Below are 26,199 nucleotides of genomic sequence, written 5' to 3'. Positions count from 1 at the left end.
TTGTAGCTTGATTTTACATTACTCCACCTATGCCTGCCTGCCTACACACACAGACACACACACAAATACCCCCCCCATTCCAGGATCCTTCTATATTGTAAGAATTAGGGACATGACACCCCATATGTGTAAAAGCTTTTTGGCTCTTCTTCTGCAAAATTTCCAAAGTATCTCCTCTATTTTTTTATGTTGATCTGTGATACAATAAACCCACAATAGGGAAAGTCTTGATGTAGAAGGGATTCCTGTATGTTACATTTCATTTCTTACCTCCAAGATTGTGCATCTACTCTTTTTCATTCTCATAATGATTTCCTTCCTCACCTCCCCCTCTTGGAATTCCTAGTTCTTCCATAGCATTTGCTGTTTAGTCATTTCCTTCATGTTCAACTCTGTGTGACCCAATTTGGGGCATTCTTAACAAAGCTAATGGAGTGATTCACCATTTTGTTCTGCACCTCATTTTACAAATGAGAAACTGAAGAAAACAGTGTTAAGGAACTTGCTCAGGGTCACAAAGCTAGTAAGTGCCTAAAGTTGGATTTGAACTCAGGAAGATGAATGCTTCTGATTCCCAAGCCAAAACTCTAATCACTGTACCACCTAAATGCATTATGAGCTTACAAGAATCCTTTTAGGATTCCCAGAGTTAACAGTCAGTACTACACCCTCCCCAAATTAACACAAAGTTGTATTTTTCAATGGCATGATGTTTCCTCAAGAGTATACAAGTTCCTTGAGATCCAATTCTCTTTCATGTTTGTTCATTAATGTGCATATAGTAGATGTTTAATAAATATATTCATTTTTTAAAAAGAACATTGAATTATTTTCTACAGAGACTTCCTCAGTTGAGAATATTAATTTCTCTTATTTCTACCACTGATCTTTATGAGAAATTTCACTGGTTCCAACGGGGCCATAGAATTCTGGGATATAAACACTATGCACTTGCAGAAAATTGGCTTTCATTATTCAACAGGCCTCCAGTTCCTAGATTTATGACAATGAAAAATGGACTCTCCACAGACACCCTGTGAAGCAATAAAAAGGCCACCTACTGGGATGGGAAATTTGTTGAATAATGTCATTGATTTGGTGGGGGTAGGATGGAGAAAGAAAAGAAGGAAAAGGCTGCCTTATTGCCATGGTTCCCTAGTGCCATAGAGGCAACTATGTCACATTATGTCTGAAAATCAAGAAAGCTTTCTGGAAGTAAAATGTTGGACTTTTCAGCTGACACCACTTATTACTAATGTGGAAAAGAATTTCAGTGGGAACAAATTTGAAGAGAAAAAAATTTATCTCTTTTGGCTTGCCTGGATATAATTTAGTGAAACAGTAGGCTCCTATTCAGTGAATAAACATTTCAAAACTACCTACTATGTGCTAAGTGTTGACAGATGGATGAAAACCAAGAGAGCATTTACTTTAAGAGCATTATTTTACAAAGAGAGAAACTAAAGGTTCACAGAAAGTGATTTGTGTACCACTGGGTCAATCATTATAAGGCAGCAAATAGTATATTTATTTTAAATTCAATATGCATGGAACCATTCAGAAGAGTATGAGTCAGGTGGTGTGTATCTAGAAATGTGGCATCAATGGGTTGGGTTGAACTATCTTCTTTGATCCTCCATCAGACATTGAGAAATAGAAAGGTCATCTTGCAGGGAGGTTAAATTATTTGCCTTGCATCTATTTTCTAATTTCACACACACACACATATGTGTGTGTGTGTGTATTCTATCTCCCCACACTAGAAAATAAACTACCTGAGATCAACAGTCATATTTCATTCACCCCCCCCCCCTTACCTCATTGAGGCAAGGTGATACAAATTCACAGTTGGTCTTGGAAATCAGGGCAAAAGGTGCTTCACTATTACCTTATGTAGGTCTAAAATAATTTTGAGTTAAGAAAAAGCTAGTAGGGGCAGCTAGGTGGCACAGTGGATAAAGCACTGGCCTTGGAGTCAGGAGTACCTGGGTTCAAATCCGATCTCAGACACTTAATAATTACCTAGCTGTGTGGCCTTGGGCAAGCCACTTAACCACATTTGCCTTGGAAAAAAAAAAACAAGAAAGAAAAAGCTAATGGGAAAATGAAACCTGAGAATTTCTTTGAACCAAAAATTACTTTAAAAAATCAACTAAATATTTATAAAACAATTCTTCCTAATAGTGATACCAAACTCAAAAAGAAACAGATTCTATGGGCAGTCTATTGAATTAGAAAACCTCAAATTAACATTCTTAGTATAGTGTTTTAATTTTTTTCCTTAAATCTTTTCTAATTACATTTTTTAATTTGAAAATTTTATTTATTTGTTTTTATAAACCCAATTACATTTTTAAAATTTGCTTTGCAGCAATTGGGAGTTTTTCTGGGTCCATGCAACCCATGGGCTGTGACTCTTATACTTTTTCATGGTGGGGGTGTTTTGAAGAACAATGCTATCATTAAGTTGACTCATGATAGAGGAGGCTGTTATAAACATGATATGTTGAGAGGGGAGGTGAGGAAAACTAGCAGAGAAAGTTTACTTCATCTAAAATCTTCAAGCCTTCAGTCTCTTGAAACTTAAGGATGTTGACCTTCTGTTCTTGCCTTTGAATCTCTAACTCTTTAAGAAAATTATTTTAAAGCATAATTGTTAAACTGATTATTCTTTCAACCTTTCATTTATTCAATGATCACTTTTAAATGACTGCTATTGAAAGAACTGTGCATAATTAAAATCAATCTTCATAACAAATGGAACTCTCCAAAAAGAAAAATGGATTGCTTTGAAATAATATATTTCTCATCATTCTGGGGGTTTAAATAGCATCCAGAAAATTACTCTTCAGGGATGTTGAAGAGAGAATTTAGTTGTTGGTTCCTTCTGACTTTACTTTCATGAGAACTACTGCTCTCATTAGATGCAAATTAATAATGAAATTAAAAAGTAGAGAAAAGAAATGTGCTGAACACGATTGTATATGCACAACCTCTATGCAGTTTTTTGCTGCCATTAGGAGGAGGTGGGAAAGGAGGGTGATGGGAAAAATAAAACTTGCCAAAAAATGTCTAACTCTTACATATCTGAGAGAGCAACTAACACTTAAGTGCATTATTATATCACATAAAGAAGGCTAGATTCAAGATCAGACACCTGCCCTGCCACTAACTGGTGATATAATCATATTCAAAGAAACCACCATCATGTACATGGATTTTTAATGGTGTTGCTCTCTATCTAGGAGTTAGATTATTATCATTTTCATAGCAATAGCTCCCATTTCACTCTAAGATGAAATGAGAAGACCATGAGAGGTCTACCCATGGACATACAGCTAAAATATATCACAAGATGGATTGGAACCCAGGTCTTCCTGACTAAGATTGGCCCCCTCCATACCATACAATGCTGTCTCTTTTCTCACCCATAAGAAAAGAATAATGACTTTTTGATGAAACTGAGTCAAGATTAGTTACAAAATGGTATTGGTTTGGGGTAGAATCAAGAGAACTATTTAGATTCTACCTTATGAACACTATCTTGTGCTTCCATGTATTTATCCTGTATCTTCTTGTTTTTCTGCCAATCATGAATGAGAGATTAGATGATAGAAATCATCTATTGTTTCAGAAATGGAGGTAGATGCAATTAATTAGCATCTCTCAATTATAGGAAAAAGAAAACCTTTTCATTCCCTTCTCAACCTCGCTATAACTCACTCTTTGCCCTACAAACATAGAAAATCCCAATATTTTCTACAGTTAGAAATCAGATTATCAAATTTTGTATCCTGGTTTGTATCCCATTAATAATTTTTTAAAATTAATTTACTTTATTTGATTGCTTTTAATATATAAAAATTTGTCTCTCACTCTGTATTCAGTCTTTATATTGATGACTTTGATGTCTGTTTTGCTAATAAATTTTATAGCTTGTATGCTTCTTCAGTTATTACAAATTATCTGTCACATATCAAAGGATTGTTATGAGGATTAAATAAGTCTTTATCATGAAAATGTTTTAATCACAGGGATCTGTCATTTTAAAGTAAGATTCTAAGTCCAATCTAGATTGTGGAGTCCATGTCAGTTACAGATATTTTTCCATTTCTTTATTTATAAAAGTTTCCAAAGAAATGTTAAATTTTTCTCCACTTTTTTCTGGTCTCAAATTGTTCCAGTGAAAAGAAAAAAATCAAGCCTTTGAAAGAGATGCTTATTAAGGTCTAAATTGACAGATTAGTCTAAATAAATCTGCAGTTTTCCTTACCTCTTCCTTGTCTTGAGTTACTGAAAAAAAATACTTTTTTAAGAGGCAAGTGATGACTCTCACCTTAAAGGAAATCATTAAAGACCTTCTTTTTTTTTTTAAATTCATAACATAGTCATTTTAAAAATCGGAAATCTATAACAATTCTTCATAGTTGTGTTACTAGGAATCACTCAATAGAATGTGAACTACTTCAAGATGGGAACCATTTTTCATTTTTGACTCTGCAATCACCAATACCTAGAACATCCTAGGAGCTTAATAAATTCTCATGAAGTTTCCCTGACTAGCATTGCATCTTAACTTCCCTCTTGAAAAGGGACATTTTTTCATGTCTCAGAAAGCCATTTTTAGGTGCTGTGCATCTAAGGAGAAAGAATGGAAAGACATTGATGCTCTCAACTTTTCAATCATGTCCACCAGTTTATGACTCCATTTGGGTTTTTCTTGGCAGAGATACTGAAATGGTTTGCCATTTTCTTCTCTAATTCATTTTATAGATAAGGAAATGGAGGCAAATAGGGTGAAGTGACTTGCCGAGGGTCACAAAAACCAGTAAGTGTTTGAGGCCACATTGGAACTCAGGAAGATGACGAGCCTTCCTTACTCCAGATCCATCATTCTATTCACTGTGTCACCTGCTCTCAACAGGGACATTTACACATAAATGAATGAATAAATATTTGCTGTATGTGAATCATATCAAAAATCCTCCTTAGGGGACCTATTTAACCTGCTGGAACTTTTTTATTTTGTGGAACTCAACATCTAGATTCTAAGAGCATATTATAACTATCCTTTATTTTCACCAAAGTCAAAGGTGGTGTAATGGAAATTCTGCTTCTCTGTGACCCTGGACACATCCCAAAGACCTCTCATGGCTTTACTTACCTAAATTATAAAATAAGGGAGGTATAATAGATAACTTATTAGATCTTCACTTCAATAGATGTGATTCTCTGATTCTTTATAAACCATATTTTGTATATACCAAGTTGTGTTTCTGCATTTTATAATTTATTCTAATGATATATTTTATCTATCAATTAGTAATGCGTTTTTTTTTTCAGGCAGCTAAGTAGCATAGTGGATAGTTCACTGGACTTGGAATCAGAAAGATGAGTCTTCTTATATTTGAATTCCAAACTTGAACACTTACTGTGTGACCCAGAACAAGTCACCTCACCCTGCTCACCTCATTTCCTCAATCATAGAATGAAGTGAAGGAAATTTCAAACCAATCCAATATCCTTGACAAGAAAATGTTAAATAGGATCACAAACAGTCAGATAAGATTGAAACAAATCAACAACAATGCAAGTCTTATAAGGATTTATGTTTTAAAAACTGACAAAGAATCTCAACACTTTTTGTGTTCATTTGGTATTCTGGCTCATTTATTTTTCTATTTAAATTCTGTCACAGAATGTTTTGTTATCTAACTCTGTAATAGTTTATTGATATTTTGTTCATCCTGCATATCCTTTACAAAAGATTTTTGTTATAATTGTGTTATTTTAATAATTTGATCTAACCATGAGCAAGAAATAACCTAGCTATTCATCTCTTTGATTTGTCAGTTTTTTACAATTGTATTTTTATAGGATTCATTGGTCATTGCACAATAATGCTCAAATGCATGATATATTTTATTGTTATATAAATTCTGTTTTCTTTATTTTCTGATTTTGCTAGTAGCACACAGACAGGGAGAGGGTATTGTAGTATATATTTTATATTCTGATACATGCTAAAATGATCATCTCAATTTTATTTTTGTTTAGACTATTAAATTTTCTCTCTGAGCATTCATACCATTCCTATCATTTTTCCAGTTGAATATAAGTAGTTCCTTTTGAGGGCAGAAATTGGTCTTTGTTTTGACTTCATGTTCCCAGAAGTTAGGTCAATTCCTTCCCCAGGCAGTTACATGACTGAAGAGACAACATGCTAGGACTAGACTCAAGAAGACCCGAGTTCAAATTTGAGCCTTACTCCTTGCAACTATGGTTAAAAGACAAACGAAAACCTTGACCTCTGTCTGCCTCAATTTCTTCAATTGTAAAATATGCAAATTGTAAAAAAAAAACCCAACCTCCCAAGATTGTTGTGAAAATAAAATTTGATAATATTTGTAGCACAGAACTTGTCAAATAATACTTACTAATTCTACCCTCACTCTCTTTATCATTTCCTCTCTTTATATATTCCTTTATTGATAATATGTTGAAGATGGCAATGAGATGAAGCAGGGTAGCTGCATAATTCCAATGGTTCCCTATTAACTTCAGATGCTCCATTTATTCTATGTCACAATGGCCTACTTGTTTGTGTATTTAAACTATCTGTCATCCATCCAGTAATCACTTTTCTTCTGATTATTTTACTTGGTCTTTTTCAAGACTTCGTTCAAATCCCACCTTCAGCAGGAGGACTCCATCTACCCCCAGCTATAGCACTCCAGTCTGTTTCTTCTGAGATTATCTTTTATTTGCACTATACGTAGCATGGATTCACAGAGTTTTCAGAATGTTGTCTCTGTCCTTAGCATAGAGACGCTTTAAAGATGGCAGCCAGATTTTATCTTTTTTTTTTTTTTGGTATTTAGTATCTAAGGTAATTAATAAAGGTTCAATTGACTTATTAATTCAAACACTTTAAATAATTAATAAATATATTTTCCCTTTTTCATCATGGGAAGGATAAGTTATTATCATCCTGTGAGGAAAGAAAGAATTTTATAAATAAATAGCACCTCTCTCCTTTGAAACAACACGATTTTTAGAGTTCCATGACCCAATCATCTGTATTTACTATATTCTGGTACATATGTCTCCCTAATTCATGGCTGTCTAGATTTTAAATACCCTGCATCTCAGGGATAGTTAGGTGGATAGAGTTCCAGGCTTGAAGTCAGGAATACTCATCTTCCTGAGTTCAGATCTGATCTCAGACACTTACTATCTCTGTGGTCCTGAGCAAGTCATTTAACCTTGTTTGCCTCAGTTTCCTCATCTGTAAAATGAACTGGAGAAGGAATTGGCAAACTACTCTATTTTTTTGTGTTTTTTTCCCAAGAAAACCCCAAAAGAGGTCATGAAGTGTCGACTAAAACAATTTAACAATAGCAATAAACAACAAAAGATTTTCTCATTAAGGCTGCTATGTAATGCACATGCATTGCTAAAAGAGAAAAGTCTTGATGGTATAAAAGATCCTATTTCAAATCTAGCTTTTAATTGAAATTTTATTTTTCCAATTACATGCAACTGCAAATGTAATTTTTCAAAATTCATCCATCTGAAAATTCATGAGTTCCACATTTTTCTACTACCCTCCCCTTTCTTTCCCATTCTCATGGTGGTAAATAGTCTGGTAAAAGTTGTACATGCATATTTATCTTTAACATATTTATATATTAGTCATGTTGTGAAAGAGGAATTAGAACATGAGGAAGGAAAAACATAAAAGAGGTATAAAAAAGTGTTTAGACTCATCCCCACCCCCCCACTGGAGGTGGATAGCATTGTCCATAGCACGTTTTTCAAGGTTGTCCTAGCTCACTGAACTTTTGAGAGGAGCTGCATCCATCAGAATTACTTATCTCATGTTGCTAATGTGTTCAGTGTTTGCTTGGTTTTGCTCCCTTCACCCAGCATCAATTCATGCAAGTCTTTCTATGCTCCTCTAAAGTCTGACCACTCATGATTTCTTATAGCAGAAAAGTATTCCATCACATTAATATGCCATAACTTATTCAGTCATTCCCCAATTGACGGACATCCTCTCAATTTCCAATTCTTTGCCACTACAAAAAAGAGCAACTAGAAATATTCTTGAACCTTTAAGACTTTTCCTTTCAAATCCAGTTTTTAAAAAGTTGCCATCTATGTCATTGCTTGCCTTCTCATTGGATGTGGGGCTCTGAGGGATGGACAGAATTTGGAACTCAAAATTTAAAAATGAATGTTAATAGAAAGAAGGGGAGAGGGAGGGAGGGAGGGAGGGAGGGAGGGAGGGAGGGAGAGAGAGAGAGAGAGAGAGAGAGAGAGAGAGAGAGAGAGAGAGAGAGAGAGAGAGAGAGGAGAAAGAAAGACAAAGAAAGAAAGAGAGAAAGAAAAAAAAGAGAAAGAGAAAAAGAGAAAGAGGAAAAAAGAAAGAGAGAAAGAACAAAAGAAAGGGAGAGGGAGAGGGAGGAGAGAAAGAAAAAGAAAGAACAAATTCCCAACTGCCTCATGGAGTTAAGACAGCTGTCCTGCAGCTAAATTCTTGAACTTTCTCACTCCAAGGCATTAGAAGATCATTCCCAATTTTCAAAGCACACTTCTCAATTGTTTAAAATGAAACAAACTATTTTCACAATTCCAATTTAATACTGACCCTTCCTGCTTGGAACTCATCTATTTTTTTTTTGACTAAGTTTAATCAACAACCACAACCACCTATGCTATCCCCCAAACGATCCTTTTGTACACATATCTTGGACAGAATGGGCCCTTCCTGTCCTTTCAGAAATATTCAATGCCACCTGGAAAGTTTTGTGTGATTGACTTTTTTGGAAATCAACCTTCAGAGGAATGATAGAATACTCTCCCTTTCTTCTCAGGATATTCCCATAGCACAAGTCTTTGAAATTGGATCTTGAACTTCAGGATATGAGCTAACAATTAGATTTCTTCATCTCAACAAAAATCAGAAATGCATCCCTTTGTCTGGAGAAACTGCTCGCCATGATTCAACTAATTGCCATTCTGGCTCTGATACTTGTGAGGTATGAGATTAGAGACAAGTCAAAATCTTTATGAATATCAGCCTACCAAGTCTGCAAAAAGGGTAATAAGAGTGATAAGACTTAGTCCTACCTACCCTACATGACTATTGGGAAGAAAGTACTTTATAAACTTTAAATCATTTTATAATATTTTTAGAGTTGTGGTATCTATATCTATTATTTTTTTTTCATCAGTTCATGCAAATCCCTCCAGGCTTCCCTGAATTCCCGTCCCTCCTGGTTTCTAATAGAACAATAGTGTTTGATATACATATACCACAGTTTGCTAAGCCATTCCCCAATTGAAGGACATTTACTTGATTTCCAATTCTTTGCCACCACAAACAGGGCTGCTCTGAATATTTTTGTTCAAATGATGTTTTATACCCTTTTTCATCAACAAAAATGAGTATATCTGTTATTACACATTAGAACCCTCACTGATGAGAAAACTTTTTTTTTAGGTTTTTTTTTTTTGCAAGGCAAATGGGGTTAGGTGACTTGCCCAAGGCCACACAGCTAGGTAATTATCACGTGTCTGAGACTGGTTTTGAACCCAGGTACTCCTGACTCCAGGGCCAGTGCTTTATCCACTGTGCCACCTAGCTGCCCCAAGGAGAAAACTCTTGGTGCCAGTGCAGATGAATAATTTTGTACCATATTACTCTCCTCACTCAATAGAATTCTAGTGGCTCCCTATTATCTTCAAGATAAAATACAAAATTATCTGTTTGATATTCAAAGACTTTATAATCTATCTCTCTCCTAGCTTTCTAGTCTTCTTACCCCTACTCTTTGAGCCAGTGTCCTGGCTTGTTTTAGAAATAAGACACTATCTCTTGAATCTGGCTAATCTCAGGTTAGCCCTGTGCTTATAATGCCCTCTCCTCTGTTCTTATGCCCGATGTTCCTGGCTTCCTTTGAGCTCCAATTAAAACCCTTCTACAGGAAGCTTTCTCTTCCTTCTCTTAATTATTTCCTATTTATCCTGACTGCCTTCTTTTATCACTCCCATTAGATTAGAAACTCCTTGAGGACAAGAGCTGTCTTTTACCTTTATTTTGCACCGTCAATTCTTAGTACAGCTCTTTGATGCTGGATGGATGCTTCTTAAATATTTATTGCTTGATCATTTGATTTAGACGTGTTCAATGGTATAATGAAATAATAGAGGACAAACTTTGGAGTCAGAAAATCCCGAATCTATACCCTACCACTGGTACATGTTTTTTGATCAAAAGATAAATCTTTATGAACCCCACACATCTCTCTATGACTAAGTTACTTATAAATTGCTAACCTGCAGCCACAGATGGGATTTTTATAATGGGGTTTCTCTAAACCAATGATATCATGCACACACACACACACACACACACACACATATATATGTATATGTATGGCTGAAAATATACATACAACACAAAACCATTTCTGGAATAGCTGTGTTTTTTTTTTCCTTATAGGGCTCAATATTCAGTTGCAATAGTCAGTTAGATGGCAGACAGTGGGCTGGAATGAGGAAGACAAATTCAAATTCAGCCTCAGATTCTTAAGATTGTTTCATACTGGGCATGTCACTTAACATCTCAACCTCAGTTTTCTTCTCTGTAAATTAAGGATAATAAGAACACCTATCTCCTGTGATTTTTAGGGGGCTAAAATTAGATAGTTCTTAAAAAGCATTTTACAAATACTAAATGTTATAGAAATACTATTATTATTTAAAGTATTATATTAGTTTCTCTTAAATAAATCTATATATGCAAAATACATATATACAAATATATCCTTATTTGTATATATATATGCATATTTTTATGTACATATATAATTTCAATGTTTATATGCTAAATACTATAGATGGCTAAACTAAAAATAAACTCAAATTAAATATATATATATATATACACATACATATAAATATATCTATACATGTATGTATTAACAAAGTTAGGTATAATATTTTTCCCTCCATGTAAAGGGAATCTATATGATTTTTTTCTAGGTTTCTGCAAGGCAAATGGGGTTAAGTGGCTTGCCCAAGGCCACACAGCTAGGTAATTATTCAGTGTCTGAGACCAGATTTGAACCCAGGTACTCCTGACTCCAGGGCCGGTGCTTTATCCACTATGCCACCTAGCCGCCCCTGATTTTTTTAATACTCAATGAAAGCTCTAGTGATTTCTGAAAAGATCTAAAATCAGTGGAATCTATCTTCATGAAGTTCATTTTTTTTTTAGTTTTTTTGGTAAGGCCATGGAGTTAAGTGACTTGCCCAAGGTCACACAGCTTGGTAATTATTAAGTGTCTGAGGTTGGATTTGAACTCAGGTCCTCCTGACTCCAGGGTCGATGCTCTAACCACTGCACCACCTAGCTGCCCTATGATGTTCTAAGAAAGATACCTGAGGAAATCTTTAGTTTCAATGGGAATGTGAGCTCTTTAATGGCAATTTAAGGCAATTTACTGTACACTGTTTATACACTATTTAGCGTTATCCTCCTCAATCCTCTCCCCTAAAGTTTTAAATTCTTTCCTCTGATACTTTTGAATTTCCTGGAAAATTTTGTTTAGTCTGGGTTATACTCTTACAGGGGTCAACAAGGTTCCAGACTAATATATAGCTACTTATCTGGGGTTTCCAAAGCAAATAGCATGAACCATGTCCTTAAGAATAAATTATGTTTGTATTGGTTGTTGGGTTGTTAGTGTTCAGTTGTCTCAATTGTGTCTGACTAGTTGTGACCCATTTGAGGTTTTCTTGGCAAAGATATTGGAGTGGTTTGCCATTTCCTTCTCGAGCCCATTTTATAGAGGGGGGAATTGAGGCAAAGAGGATTAAGTGACTTGGCGAGAGTCACATAGAATGAGTATCTGAGACCAGGTTTGACCTCAGAAAGATGAGTATTCTTAACATCAAGGCTGGTATGCTATCCACTGTGCCACCTAGCTGCCACTGATTTTGAAAATGGGGAAATACAGTAAGTAATTAAAATCTTGACAAATGGAAAGGGAACTTAGATACTTTAGGAGCTCTTAGGTCGTTTTTATTAACATTTTGTTCTATCTCACAATTTCCTATTTCAATTAATAATTCTCTAATTAAGTGTGATTTTTAGTTGTTTCTATAATGATAAATATGTGTGTGCTCTCAACATGTAAATATTGACAAATTTAAAAATGAAACATATTTTACAATCATTTAATTTTTTTCAGCCCTTGGTCAAAAAGGTAATCATCTTATCTCAGTCATTGTTTTACTGGAGTGATTGTACAATTAACTGAAGGTTGCACAGGTAGCTAAGCAACAGAAACAGTATGAAAGCCCTTGACTCTAAACCCACTTCTACCCTCATTATCATTCCTTTATCTGATGTAGAGCTAAAGCGTGACTTGTTCATCTCCTCAACAACCTTAATAACCTTAAATTTATTGAATTTTAATTCTCATTTATTTCAAAAAAATAGTGAAGCTAAAATCTGCAATTATAATTTACTCCATCATCACAATGTCGGTCTAAAATCAAATGAAACACTATTCCCCCAAGGAAAAAAATAAACACACATGTTGACATGTGATTTTCTTTAATCAATCAGTACGCTTAAGAATAATTCTCTGATTTAAGAAATCAGAAACTGCAGATTCATAATTTTTAAAAATGACTTTGAGTTTATAATTCTAAAATATTTAGAAATGGATTCTGCCTTTGGGACAGAAATATCTGTGGCAGGCAGGTCTGTGTACCTTGATAATAATTATAACTCATATTCATATTATGTCTAATGATTGCAAATTTCTTCATATTTTATATTACAAAGAAGCAGGTATCTATATATTGATATTAAAATATGTTGACTTTGGCTATGTAGAATGTATAATCATATATACATATTATTTTAATTGATCCATATATATACATTCTTATAATTGATTCACATTATGAATAACATGATCACTAATAATAAATAATATTAATAACAATATCCGGGTGTCAGTGAGGAACTAGATGATCAGTGTATCCCATAAAAATGGAGGATGGTGAATTATAAGAAGATTGTGAACGTATGAAGGGACCAGGTCCTGAAGGACATCAAAAACTCAATAGAAGACTGTATATTGGATCCTGGAAGTAGCAGGGAGGTACTGGAGTTTGAGCTGAGGATGACATGTACAGATCAGAGCTTTGGTAAGATAACTTTGTCAGTTGAATGGAGAATGAATTGGAGAGAATTTAAGGCAGGCATACCATCCAGAAGGCTATTACAATAGTTCAGGTCCAAGTTGATGAGGACCTGCAACAGTCTGGCATCTATGAATAGAATGGAGGATATGCACACCAGAAATGTTCCATACATAGGAATGACCAGATAGATAAATGATTAGATGGATATAGTGAATGAAAATAAGGAGTTGAGGATGCACTGAGATAGTAAGCCTGAATGATTTGATACTGTGATAAAAGTTCAGAAGAGAGGAGGATTTGGAAGAAAAGATAGTGATTACTCTTTTGGACATGTTGAGTTTGGAGAGGTCTTTGAGATATCCAACTCATGATATTAGTGATATTAGAAGTAATGCTATATTGAATTCATAGAATGTGCATAATCACCAAAAAGATGAGGGTGAAAAAACATAAAAAAAGCACAGAACACATTATTATAAACATTTGAGGTTAGTGGGTAAGACCTAGATGAATACCTAGTAATAAAGGAAAATGAGAAAAAAGGAGCCAGAAAAGTAGAAGATGAATTAGGAAAAATAAATGTCATAAAAACCTAAAGATAAGAGAGGATAATTCATAACAGAGGTCAAGCAGGATGAGAACTGAAAAAAGACTATTTAACTGGTGATTAACAGATTATCGATAACTTCAATAAAAACAGTTTCAGTTAAATGATAAGGTTGGAAGCCAGACTTCAGAGGGTTTAAAAGAGACTGAGCAGGAAAGTGGACATTCTTATTGTAGATGACTTTCAAAGAGATTAACAAAAAGAGGCATAGGATGATAGTGGGAATGTTTAGGTAAAGCCAGATTTTGTTTATTTTTATTTGAAGATGGTAGAGACATAGATATATTTCTAAGGCAGCAGGAAATGTCAGTAGATAGAGAAACATTGGAGATTAGTGAGGGGAAAAATCTGTTGGAAAAGACAGGATGGAATGGAATCACTTGCACAAGTATAGAGGTTTAAAAAGGGCCAAGATTTCATGTAAGACAGAGGTGAAGGAGCAGTGGTTGTGGAATATATTGAAGTGAGATGAAATGAGAAAGAGGGGAGAAAAGGGAACTCTTGGTGAATGACTGTATGAGACAGCCTTCAGATGAGAGAGGGAGAGAAGCCTTGTGAGGCATAGGAAATATACACACACACACAGACATGTATATAGATGATACACAAATTTATATATATATATATATATATATGTAATATATAAATACATACATGTACTTATACATACACTTGCACACAGATTTACACATATACACACGTACATATATACACACAAACATATACATGATTTGTGCCCCATCTTTTATATTCATGTACTGATATATTTTTTCTTTTGATTCTTTAGATTTTTTTTTAAGGATTTGTGCTGGAAAATGGAACAATTGAACAATAAGAAATTACCTTGACTTCTCACTAGATGAGTATTTTATTGTCAATATTGTCAATGTATTTTATTGTCAATGACTTCTTGGCAAATCACTGAGAAAAGTGTGCCTCCTTTTCCTCATCTGGAAGGCGAGGGTCTTAGAATAAAGTCTAAAGTCTCTTCTAAAGTTCCTAACACTGTCAATTAATGCAAGGATAGGTAACCCTAGGTGAATGAGTCATGAATCTTCCTAATGATTGCCTGCCACAGATAGTGCTTAAGGGAACTTACCTGGCAGAAGAGAGAACGGTTCCTGGCCTAATGCACTACTTCTGCCCCCTGGTAATGAAGGAACTTTTCTAGGGCACTTGGGTAACAATTTCCCTTTGTGAGTCAGAGAGGGAAGGAAAGTCCTCCTGAATTACTGCTAAGAAGGAATCCTGTTCTTTCAACTCATGGGTTCACAGAGAGCCTTTCTCAGCATACTTCTCAGGTATTATATATTAAAGATCAGAGAGAACTGAGCCCTTTAGTAGTTACAACAGCTGCACTTAATAGAGGCAATCTTCCCTTGCCATTGAGCTAGGGAGAGGGGTAGGAATGCCTCTGTCTGAAAACTGCAGTGACTTATCTAAGGATACTGGTGGACTACTTACTGACTTAGAAAACATTTTGTTAATATGCCAGGATATTAAAATCAAATAGGAACTTAATTTTTATCTGATTGTACAGTGCCCTCAGTCTTGGGAGCTACATGCACCCAATTAATTCTCCAAGACTAGACTGCAGAAAAATCACCTTGTTATCTTTTAAGGAAAATCAACAACTTTAAACCTAGATCCCTAAGTTCCTTGTGACCTCCAACTCAAATCTGGCTTGCAATCCTTTCTATTCATAATATATTCAGCATTCTATTCTATTGTTTCTCCCATAGTTCACTTTAATCTCTGTAACTCCATTACTTAGGAAAAGGTCTGACACACACATTAGCACTTAAATAAATGCATGCTGAGTGATTGATTCATTAAACTACATCTGAGGCAGGGGTGTGACATGAGAAAATCCTTGTTTTTCACCTTATGTCCCCCTAGATCTATTAGAATCCTTGTCTTCATTCATAATCCGGACTGGACACCACCTACCACTAGAAGCCTTTCATGATCCCACCAGTTAGTAGGGCTCCACTTTCTTTCACATTATTTAGTATATATTTACATTGTGTTCAATTATCTGTATACAGTACATCCATATGACCAAGTTCCTCATTTTAAATACTTATAGAGATGTATGTATATATACATATATATATACATATATACACACACACATATATATATATATATATATATATATATATATATATATATATATATATATATATGGCCAACTAGGTGGCTTAGTTTATAGATTGCTGAACCTGAAGTCAGGAAGAGTCATCATCTTTCTTACTTTGAATATAGCCCCAAAGACTTACTAGTCTTCTGACCCTGGGTAGGTCCATTAACCCTATTTGTCTCAGTTTCCTCATCTATAAGATGAACTGGAAAAGCACAAGACAAATAAACTCCAAATGGAGTCACAAAACATTGAATGCAGTTGAACAACAATATAATAACACTGAGAATCAAATATCAGAGTTCTGTTGGAATAGTTTTACACACAATTGATTCCATGATTGGATATTTCTTTATCTGGTGTATACTACAGAATTTTGGTAATAATAATGTTTGTCCTTCATTTTTAAAGAAAACCATGACAAGCATGTAAACTGGATTTGAGTGAGGGGAGCTGTGCTAAGTCACCAGTCTCATATTCTCCTCCAGAGCCATCTAAGTCCAATGGCCAGATGTGAATCAGGATGACTGAAGATGGCCCGAGATGCAAGGCAATAAAGGGTGAAGTGACTTGCCCAAGGTCACACAGTTGAACTCCCATCCTACCGACTCCAAGGTCAGTGCTCTATCCACTGCACCACCTAGTGGCCCACAGAAGTTTGGTACTCAATGAAAAAATGTGCTGGAATTGACTTTCATAGCTGCCCTTCCAACTTAGAGAATAAACCTCAAATTACAAGGTTTCATATAAGCTAAAACTGTAGATGGGTTCCTGAAAATCTGCAAAAATAAAGGGCTATAGAGATGCTCCCTCTATGGCACTTGGAAAGACTCCAAAATCTAAGCTAAGTAAGTATTGCTTTGTGCCACTATGGAAATGATCTTCCTACACTAGGGTGAACATGGAATGAATGAGATAACATAATTGAACTCAGGGAAACATTGCCTTGGATGACAAGGATACTCATAATAGTTTTCATTTCTAAGGTATTTCTTTATTTTATGGTATGTTTTCTATAATCACAAGATGAGGTAAGATGGCACAACCATTATTCTCCCCATTTTGCAGCTGAGGATATGGAGATTTAGAGGGGTAATGTCACAAAATCATTTTATTTCTCTTGACCTGATATGATCTCCCTAGAGGGTATTTGATCTGGTTGGTGTGTGTGTGTGTGGGGGGGCAAAAACACTAGATATGCATCAAAAGAGTCTGCTCAGACAGAATCTGGGTTCTAATATATACCAATTGTGAAGCCAAGGGAAAGTCACTTTACTAATCAAAGACTCAGTTTACTCATCAGTAGAGGAGGTTAATAAATTTATAATTTCCCACCTAACAGGGCTTCTAGGTGGATGTGCTTTGTAAACTCTAAATCTTTAACAGATGATGAAAATGTGAGCTCTCATTATCTTAACTGTCAAGGTCACATTGCTAATCAGAATGAAGGTTAGGATCTGAACTTATGCCTTTTGACTCCAAGTTCAATGTTCTTATGAAACTCATATATAACTTGCCAAGATAAAATTATTTGGAAAAATAAGACCTATTTATAGATGCTAGGCTAATGGTTATTATGTAGGATTAGGACTTCAAATACTGTCATAAGCAAATTTTTGTTCTTAAATAAATAGGATGTATTCTCTTGGTCTATCTGTCTTCAAAAGTTGCTTATTCCAGTATCAATATTCCAACTGTGTGCCAAACTCAATTCTTAAACCCATTAATCAAAGAAATCAAGGTGATTATTGATAATTCCCTATGAATATGGAAAAAAAAAGTATCACAACTGCCTGGTAGTGTCCGGATGAATGATCTATAACCTTAGACCACACCATAAATGGTATTCTTCCATTTTGGACCATTAAATATGTTTACAAAAAAGTTCAGGAAATGATGCCTGGTTCCAAGCAATGACTTTAACTTTTCATATAACTTTTTGTCTCCCATAACTTCCCCACTTCTATTTTAATTATCACAATACTTCCATTCATTCAAATTCTTAATCTGGGCAATCATCCTTAGATTCTTTACTTTCCCTCACCGCAGTTCTAGTGTTAGGTCATCTTTCAAACTGGTCTCTTCTACTCATTGAATCATCACTCATCTAGGTTCTCACTTACCTCTGCCCCTAGACTACTGAAATAGTCTCCACTGGTCTGCCTGTCACAATCAGTTCCCTTTCCCTATCTATCTTCCACACAACAATGGCCTGCTAAGAATGAGAAACTGTGATTCTCAGACATGGAAAATATAATGGGGGTCAGTTATATAATATCTTCTTTAATCTGAAGCATGAATTCCCTCATCAAGAGGTCATCTAGAGTCTCTGGGTGCCTAGATACCACTAGTTATTCACTACCTTCAATGGAGTTTAATTCTATGAATAGATTCTATGTATATACTAAACTGTTCCAACTTATTATAATTCCATTCATTTCAACAAATCTAGTGGGTGCAAGATGAAAGGAAGCCTTGTGTGGAGGACAGAGAGCTAGACTGAGTGTTAGGAACACCTGGAATCAAAGTCTACCTGCTGACATATTGGTTATATGGCCATGACCAAATCTCTTAATTTTTCAAACATTATCTACACTTGCTAAACAGCTAGCTACAAATATCTGGCTACGTAATGCTGGCTGACTTGTTCCTAAGTTGTGGGATTCTACATCTCTAAAAATTTTGCACATAGGAAATTCCCTAAATGAATAAAAATCACAAGTCTGCATTACACCCCACACCTGCACATACCCCACAGTGTACAAGATGCTAAGGGTATAAAACAACATTCACACAGAGTCTCAGATAGCATGGAGCATACCACTCATTACAATTCAAGGCTATTACTAGAGTTTCTGACATTTGCCCAATTCCCTTAGAAATTATCCCTCAATATGACAGCCCCAGAAGTAATACAGAATATGAAGTGTTCTAGGAAACACAGGAAGACTCATATTTGGGAATGTGAATAGCAACAGAGAGTCAAAGGATAATACAAAAAATTGTAGCAGTTTACATAAAGACAACATTAGAGAAGGAACAAAAATAAATTTAATCACAGAGGTGAGTGTTAGCATCACATTGTTCAAATTAAAGATCATCCCCCTTCCTTTCGCTCAATTATTGAAATGCAGAGTAGAGAGATTTAACAAGTGTATGTTGCATAAAATGGAAAAAACCTAACCAATAGAAAATCGAGAAAAATACTTCTTTTTGAATGGAAGAGAAAAATAAAAGAAAAGAAAAAGAATTATCATTTTTCATCTTTTTTTTTAAATCAGTGAATTTGGGATAGGAAATATTGTTCCTCCTTCATTCTCAAAAAGGACCAATGACATTACAAGGGTGATGCCTTGATTTGTTACAAAATTAAGAGAACCAAAGTCTTACTCTTTTCTCTGGCGACATTGCAGTTCAGTGGGAACACAAATATCAGAACGACTGGTGATGGCCATTTGAAACAAGGAAATGTTCTGAGGAAGGGTCTTATCTATGCTCATTTTTTTTCCTGCAGAATTTCTACTTGTCAAAACTGCAGAGAATAAATCAAAGCTGTTGCTCATAAAAAATGGGGACAAGAGACTAAAACAATGTTTTCTTTGACTGCTGTCTGATTTTATATTTTAAATATAGGTTATTATCTTGTACCTGTGCCTTAAGACACTGGTGTTCTAAAGGGAGTTCATTAAAAAAAAATCATGAAACAAGAAGGATAAACAATTTACAAGATGCTAGAACTGACTTCCTAAGTGTCCTGCAGAAATTCAGATCCTAAGCCAATTTAGGATTTTTTTAATCGAACCGGCTAAATATGTCATCAGTGTCTCTAGAAGAAATGATAACCTAATTTCAGCTAACTTCCTAATTATAGAATATTATGGATGGCACACTTCAGATATATTTGCATTTTAGAGGTAATAGAAGAGAGAGAGAGAGAGAGAGAGAGAGAGAGAGAGAGAGAGAGAGAGAGAGAGAGAGAGAGAGAATCTAGAATTCTAAAAGGCACAGGATCAAAACCTAAACCTGTTCCTGACTAGTCATTGTCCTTTGGGATCTAAGAGGACTTATACTAACCAATCAAGTGATTGATAGTATGACCTATGCATTGTGTTTATTATGAGGGGATGTTGTGCAAAGACAGCTTCTCACTTGCCTTTACCAGAATTATTCCACTCCATGACCTGATTACTGAGAAACAGGGATAGTCTTGAAGTGGTTTCTCTTCCTCCTGGACAAGAACCAGTATATGATAGCAGGCAACAGAATATGTAACTCAAATATAAGATCCTGGGTGATTACATAACCTCTGAACCTCAGTTTTTGCATTTGTAAAATGTCATAATATTATTTATAATTCCTACCTTACAGAGTTGTTGTGAAGATCAAAGAAGACAATTGACCATACAGTTTTTAAGTGCTTTCTATTTGTCAAGTCAATATGGAAGGCTCTGGGAATACAAGATACCCATTCACAGCAAACATTTGAAAGTAGGAGATAGGTGAGGGAGGGTGAACAAGTATATATAAAATTATATATGGACAAAATATATACAAAGTAGGTAAACCTGAGGTGGTTTGGGAGGAAGGGCCAGGTGTGTGTGTGTGTGTGTGTGTGTGTGAATTAGGAAGGATTTCATGCAGAAGATCGTGCTAAGGATGAGTGAGAATCCATGAGGTAGAGATGAAAAAGGAGTATATTCCCCGCATGTGAGACATCCAGTGAAAAGTCACGGAAAGCAATAGAGTTTTGCGTGAGGAACAGAGTTCATTCAGGTTGGGTAATGGGAGGGAGATCCATTCACACTGATTCTAATAGATCAAGAACCACAGATTAGGCCTAATAGTAGAATGCTTTAAAAGTAAACTGAGTTTATAATTCATCCTAGAGACAACCGCAAATTGTAAAGTACCGTATAAATGCCAGCTACTGTTATCATGCTCATTATCCTGTTAAACCATCCTAGCCTAATGTGATATAATAAGTTTTGCCTTTGGAGGGGATTTGGGAGCTCCACTCACACAACCTGCATTTGAGGAATGGATCCCATTAACGACATTTATGAACCAACACAGGAAGATTCTCTGCACCAGTGGTGAAGGAGTTTGTTCTCTGTGGAGTTCAACCAATTCATATTGGCTTTGGACAGCTCTCATTTTCAGGCAATCCCTTCTTATAACTTCCTATTGCTCTTGATTTTGAATCGTCTTCCTCCCCTCCCCTTAATTTCTCTTTCATGTGTTAATCTTTCAAATAACTGAAGATGGCATTCTTATAGAACAGTGGTCAGCAAATCACAGGTCAAATCTGACTCATCATTTACTTTTGTATGACCTGTGGGCTAGAATGGTTTTTATATTTTTTAAAACAAGGTTAGAGAACTGCCTGAGAAACAAAAACAAAACAACTCCAGTGTGATTGTGTAAGCAATTCACACTATAGGTGACTCAGTTCTCAAACAGTAACCAAGTCATTGTTTTGTACTGGGTGCCAAGCACTTGGTTATGAATTAACAATTCAAAGAAAGGCAAAAAAAAACTCCCTGCCCTCCAGGTGGTCATATTTTCCTTACAAAGACAGCATGTGAATAATATGGATAAGATCTATATGGAGCAGATGGGAGAACATCTGGGAGGAGAGAGCACTCTGGTCGGGTGAGGGGGACCTTTCTGCAGAAGGCTGGATTTGAGCTGAGACTTGACGGAAACCAGGGAATAGCAAAGAGGTCAAAATGAGGAGGGGAATCATTTTAGGTAGAAAGGACAGTCAGTGCAATGGCACAAAAATGATATGTCAAAAAGTAGCAAAAAGCAACTGGGAGAAGCTATCTGCATCTTGAGTTATAAAGAGAAGAATAGCAATCAAGAAGCAAGGATGGGTTTACCTGGATAGCAAGATTTTATTTGAAATTGGTAAAAGGGAGCCACTGGAGTTTACTGAATGAGGGCAGTGGCATGATAAGATTTAAAGCTTTAGAAACAGGACTTTGGAAGTTGAAAGGAAAATGGATTAGAATGAAGAGTGACCAGTTAAGGGCACCAATGAGAAAGCAAAAAAAGCAGCACAGATGTTGGACTGGCAGTCTAGAAGGCAAGTAATCTAGTAAGCAGATGATTGCACCTTTGCTTTCACTATACTCCCAACATCCACACCCAAGATAAACATTATTATGTGCATATATATATGCATTATATATATATATATATATATATATATATGATTAGAGAATTGTGAGGAAAGTATTTTATAATCTTCCTCCTTTAGTCTTGATCCCAAATCACCCTTATTCTGGCCATCCAGAGTCAATGTTCACTAACAGATTGAATCCAAGTAAATGGATAGAAAAACCATATAAATAGTGATAGCAACACTCAACTACCACCAGAGACAATGACTACCCAAGTACTGAGCTCATGTCATTCTAGATAAGGGATAAATGACCTGAATCCCTTCCTGAGGGCATTCTTGCCTCAAGGATACTCCCAAAGAGAAGTTAGTTGAATCATCAATGAAATGTTAAACTATAAATCAATACATCCTGTTAAATTCGATATTGTTGAAAGAGATTCAGGGTCAAAACCAAACAGGTACCAGTTCCCACTATTGTCTCTCATTCTCTCACTGCCTATGAAGTTTCTTTCTTTGACTTTAAGGATCTATTTGAGCCAAGCATGGGCCTGGATTTATAAATCAAGAAAATAGATGCCGTTTATCATAGCTTACAGTGCAGATCCTAATGTCTGACATTTATGTTTGGTTGACAAATGGGCGTCCCTTGATATATAGCAGAGAGGCAGGAGGTTTAGATGCCCAATGGCCACTGAACTCCTCAAGCATTTTAACTAGTGCTAAGACGTGGCATAAACCTGACCTGCAAGCACAAGGCACAAGCTCCTTGCCACAAGCTGTAGTTGATGGATTAAAAATATGTATTCCCCAGTCTTGTCTGCTTCTCTACTAAAAAGGCAAAGGCAGGCAGAATTAGAATATAGATTTTGAAGAATGTCCTACTCGTATTCACCAAAGTCAGAATTTATCAGAAAACAGTGCTTGGCTCTAAAACTCTTAGATTCCAATGCCCACTGTCTATCTGCTAACATCTCCTTTTGTTGGTACCATCACTGCAAATGAAGAAACTGAGGTTTACAAAGGTAAGGAGATGTGTCTGGGCAAAGGAGATTGGATTTTGAGCTAGGTTCCAGGTGAATACAGGGTAATATCTTCAATCTCTGTACTATTTTTTTAATATATATTATTCTCTCAGTAGTGCAGAGCTTTGAAATCAATTAGCCAAGCACTTATCGAGTATCTTTTATCAGTCAGGACCTTTTAGTCCTGCAACTTAGCAGTCAATGCATCAATCTCATCATTGAGATTCATCAGTCATCACAAGGATTAAGCGCATGCCTTTCCTATGCTAGGAACTATGACAAAGGCCATAGATACAGAAAAGTAAATCAGTCCCTGCTCTCAAAGAAATTATTTTTAATTGAGGGAGACAATACAGACACAGATTGATGAACAATTGATATGAGTTAATTTTGGAATTATGGGCACTAGATTCCTGGAGGCCTGGGAGAGGCATCATGTAGAAGGTATCAGTTAATTTGAATCTTGAAGATGAGGTGGAAAGGAATTCAAAATATAAAAGACAACCTTGCTGCAAAGGCAGAGATGAAAAAATGGAGTGCCCCTGGGAGGAATGGGAAGGTCAGTTTTACTGGACCAAAGGATGCCATGGGGTGTGTGTGTGTGTGTGTGTGTGTGTGTGTGTGTGTGTGTGTGATAATTTAGGCTGAAAAATAATGGGGGGGTAGCTAGGTGGAACAGAGGACAGAACACTGACCCTGGAGTCAGGAGGACCTGAGTTCAAATCTGACCTCAGACACTTAATTACCTAGCTGTGTGATCTTGGGCAAATCACTTAACCCCATTGCCTTGCAAAGAAAAAATAATTTGGGGGCAGGAACTTAATAGAAAGACTTCCCATCACTCCCTCCTCCCCCTAATAGGAAGCAATCTATAATATAGGCTAAACAAGTATAACCATGCTAAATATACATCCTTATTAATCATGTTGTGAAAGAAGAATCAAATCTTAATGGGGGGGAAAAAGATTAGAGAGAAAAAAAAAGACAACGCATAAGACAACTTTTTTTTATGTTTGTAAGGCAATGGGATTAAGTGGCTTGCCCAAGGCAATACATCTAGGTAATTATTAACAACTTTTAAAAATTGAAAATAGTAAGTTTTGCTCAGCATTTGATTGACACATTCCTTCTCCAGATATGGATGGTATTTTTTTTTAGGTTTTTGCAAGGCAATGGGGTTAAGAGGCTTGCCCAAGGCCACACAGCTAGGCAATTACTAAGAATCTGAGGACAGATTTGAACTCAGGTATTCCAGACTCCAGGGCTGGTGCTCTATCCACTGTGCCACCTAGCTGCCCCTCATCACAATTTTTTCAGAATTGTCTTTGATTATTGTCCTGCTGAAATGAACAAGTCCCTCATATTTGATCATCCCCCATGTTGTTGTTAGTGTGTACAATGTACTTCTGGTTCTGCTACCTTCACTCAACATGTGTCCATGCAAGTTAGAGTGTATACTTGAAGCAGATATGATAGGGAACCACTGGGATTCACTAAGTGAATGAAATGATTCAACCTATATAAAGGTGTCCAACATCCAATCAATGACCGACAATACTCACTGGTGCTGACTAAGCTGGATCAAAATGGAGACTGCGAAAAACATACAAGATCTTAAGTAATTTTCATATGAGGCTTTGTAAGACAATAAATAGTAAGAGGGATGCTTAGGTATAGAAAATTTGACAGCTGTGAGTAAGAAGGAAATACGAGATGTTGAGTTCAATTAGACATTAACTGCTTTGAGCATGGGTGGAGGAATCTTTCTTTTTGATATGGCACAAAACAATACAAGACACATACCAAGTCCTCAATAAATATTTGATGATATCCATGGCAGACCATGGATAGTGTGCCCTCTGCTTTGTGCATACAGGTTTGGCAGCAATGAGTCTAAAGCTAATGATCTGGCCTTCATATCCAAACTAAATAAGCAAGGAAACATTAGGGGGAAAAGTAATTTCCTAGCTCTTCCCTTCATGCAAGATATTGCTGGTGCTAATTTTAAATTTTAGGATGTCATTTCCTTTCTTTCTTTTTTATTAAATATTTATTTATTTTTCAATAATCTTTTCCCCCAAGGTTTTGAATTTTACATTTTTCTTCCTCCCTTCTTTCCCTCCCTCCCTCCCCAACAGAAAGCACATTACATGTGAAAATAAATTGAAGTCTCTACATATATAACTATGCTAAACAAGGATCTATATTAATCATGTTGTGAAAGAATAAGATGCCATTTCTAACAACAATTTTATGTGACTAATGAAAAAATAAAGAAAAGCATAATCATTTATATATGGAAATAAGATCTTTGATGCACAAGAAAATAATAAAATGAGTTATTAGCATTGTTCATTTGAAATAAAACTGTCAATCAGCAAGTTTTTCTTAAATACCAACTTTGTAATAAGTCATTGTGTTAAGAGCTATAGTTACAAAGAAAAGCCAAGAAGCTCACTAATCTAATGGATAGTCAAAGATGACATGATAGAAACAACTGGAGTCTTGTAGAAATTATAAGTTCCCAGAAGACTGTGCAATACCTTTCTCAATGAGAATTCTTTTGACATCATCTCTGACATGTTCAAAGACTGTCTTCAATTTGTTTTTGTTTCCTCAGGGCTTAGCGAAAGGCCTTGGAACAAAGAACATACTTAGTAAAGGAATGCTATTTGTTTCCCTGATTGCTTCATGCATTCTACAGAGATATGAATTATCTCTCCAAATATTTTTTGTCACAAACCAGTCCAGAGGAGAGGTAATCACCAGAAGTTTAAAACAAGTTTAAAGAAGTTTAAATCAAGAATTTCAAAAAAAAGATCGCCTTTCCATATATGTGACAATTTGGAGGTGCAATAGATAATGCTGGAATTGGAGCCAGGAAGATCTGAATTCCAATCTGACCTCAGATACATATTAACTATGTGACCCCGGACAAGTCATTTAACCCTGTTCATCTGTAAAATGAATGGAAGGAATTGGCAAACCATGTGAAATGTATTTGCCAAGAAAACCCCAAATGTGCTCATGAAGAGTCAGATACAACTGAAATGGCTAAACACCAACTAAA

General features: G+C 35.7%; 1 protein-coding gene across 1 annotated transcript in view; it reads right to left on the bottom strand.

Moving 5' to 3' along the window:
- ANO3 (anoctamin 3) overlaps positions 1–26,199 on the bottom strand; it is a 230,987-nt gene that overhangs the window by 174,123 nt on the left and 30,665 nt on the right. The window lies entirely within an intron of this gene.

Source organism: Macrotis lagotis, chromosome 3 (genome assembly GCF_037893015.1).
Source record: "Macrotis lagotis isolate mMagLag1 chromosome 3, bilby.v1.9.chrom.fasta, whole genome shotgun sequence".
Lineage (NCBI taxonomy): Eukaryota > Metazoa > Chordata > Mammalia > Peramelemorphia > Peramelidae > Macrotis > Macrotis lagotis.
Note: the sequence above shows the minus strand (reverse complement) of the source record. Positions and strands in the feature narration are given on the sequence as shown.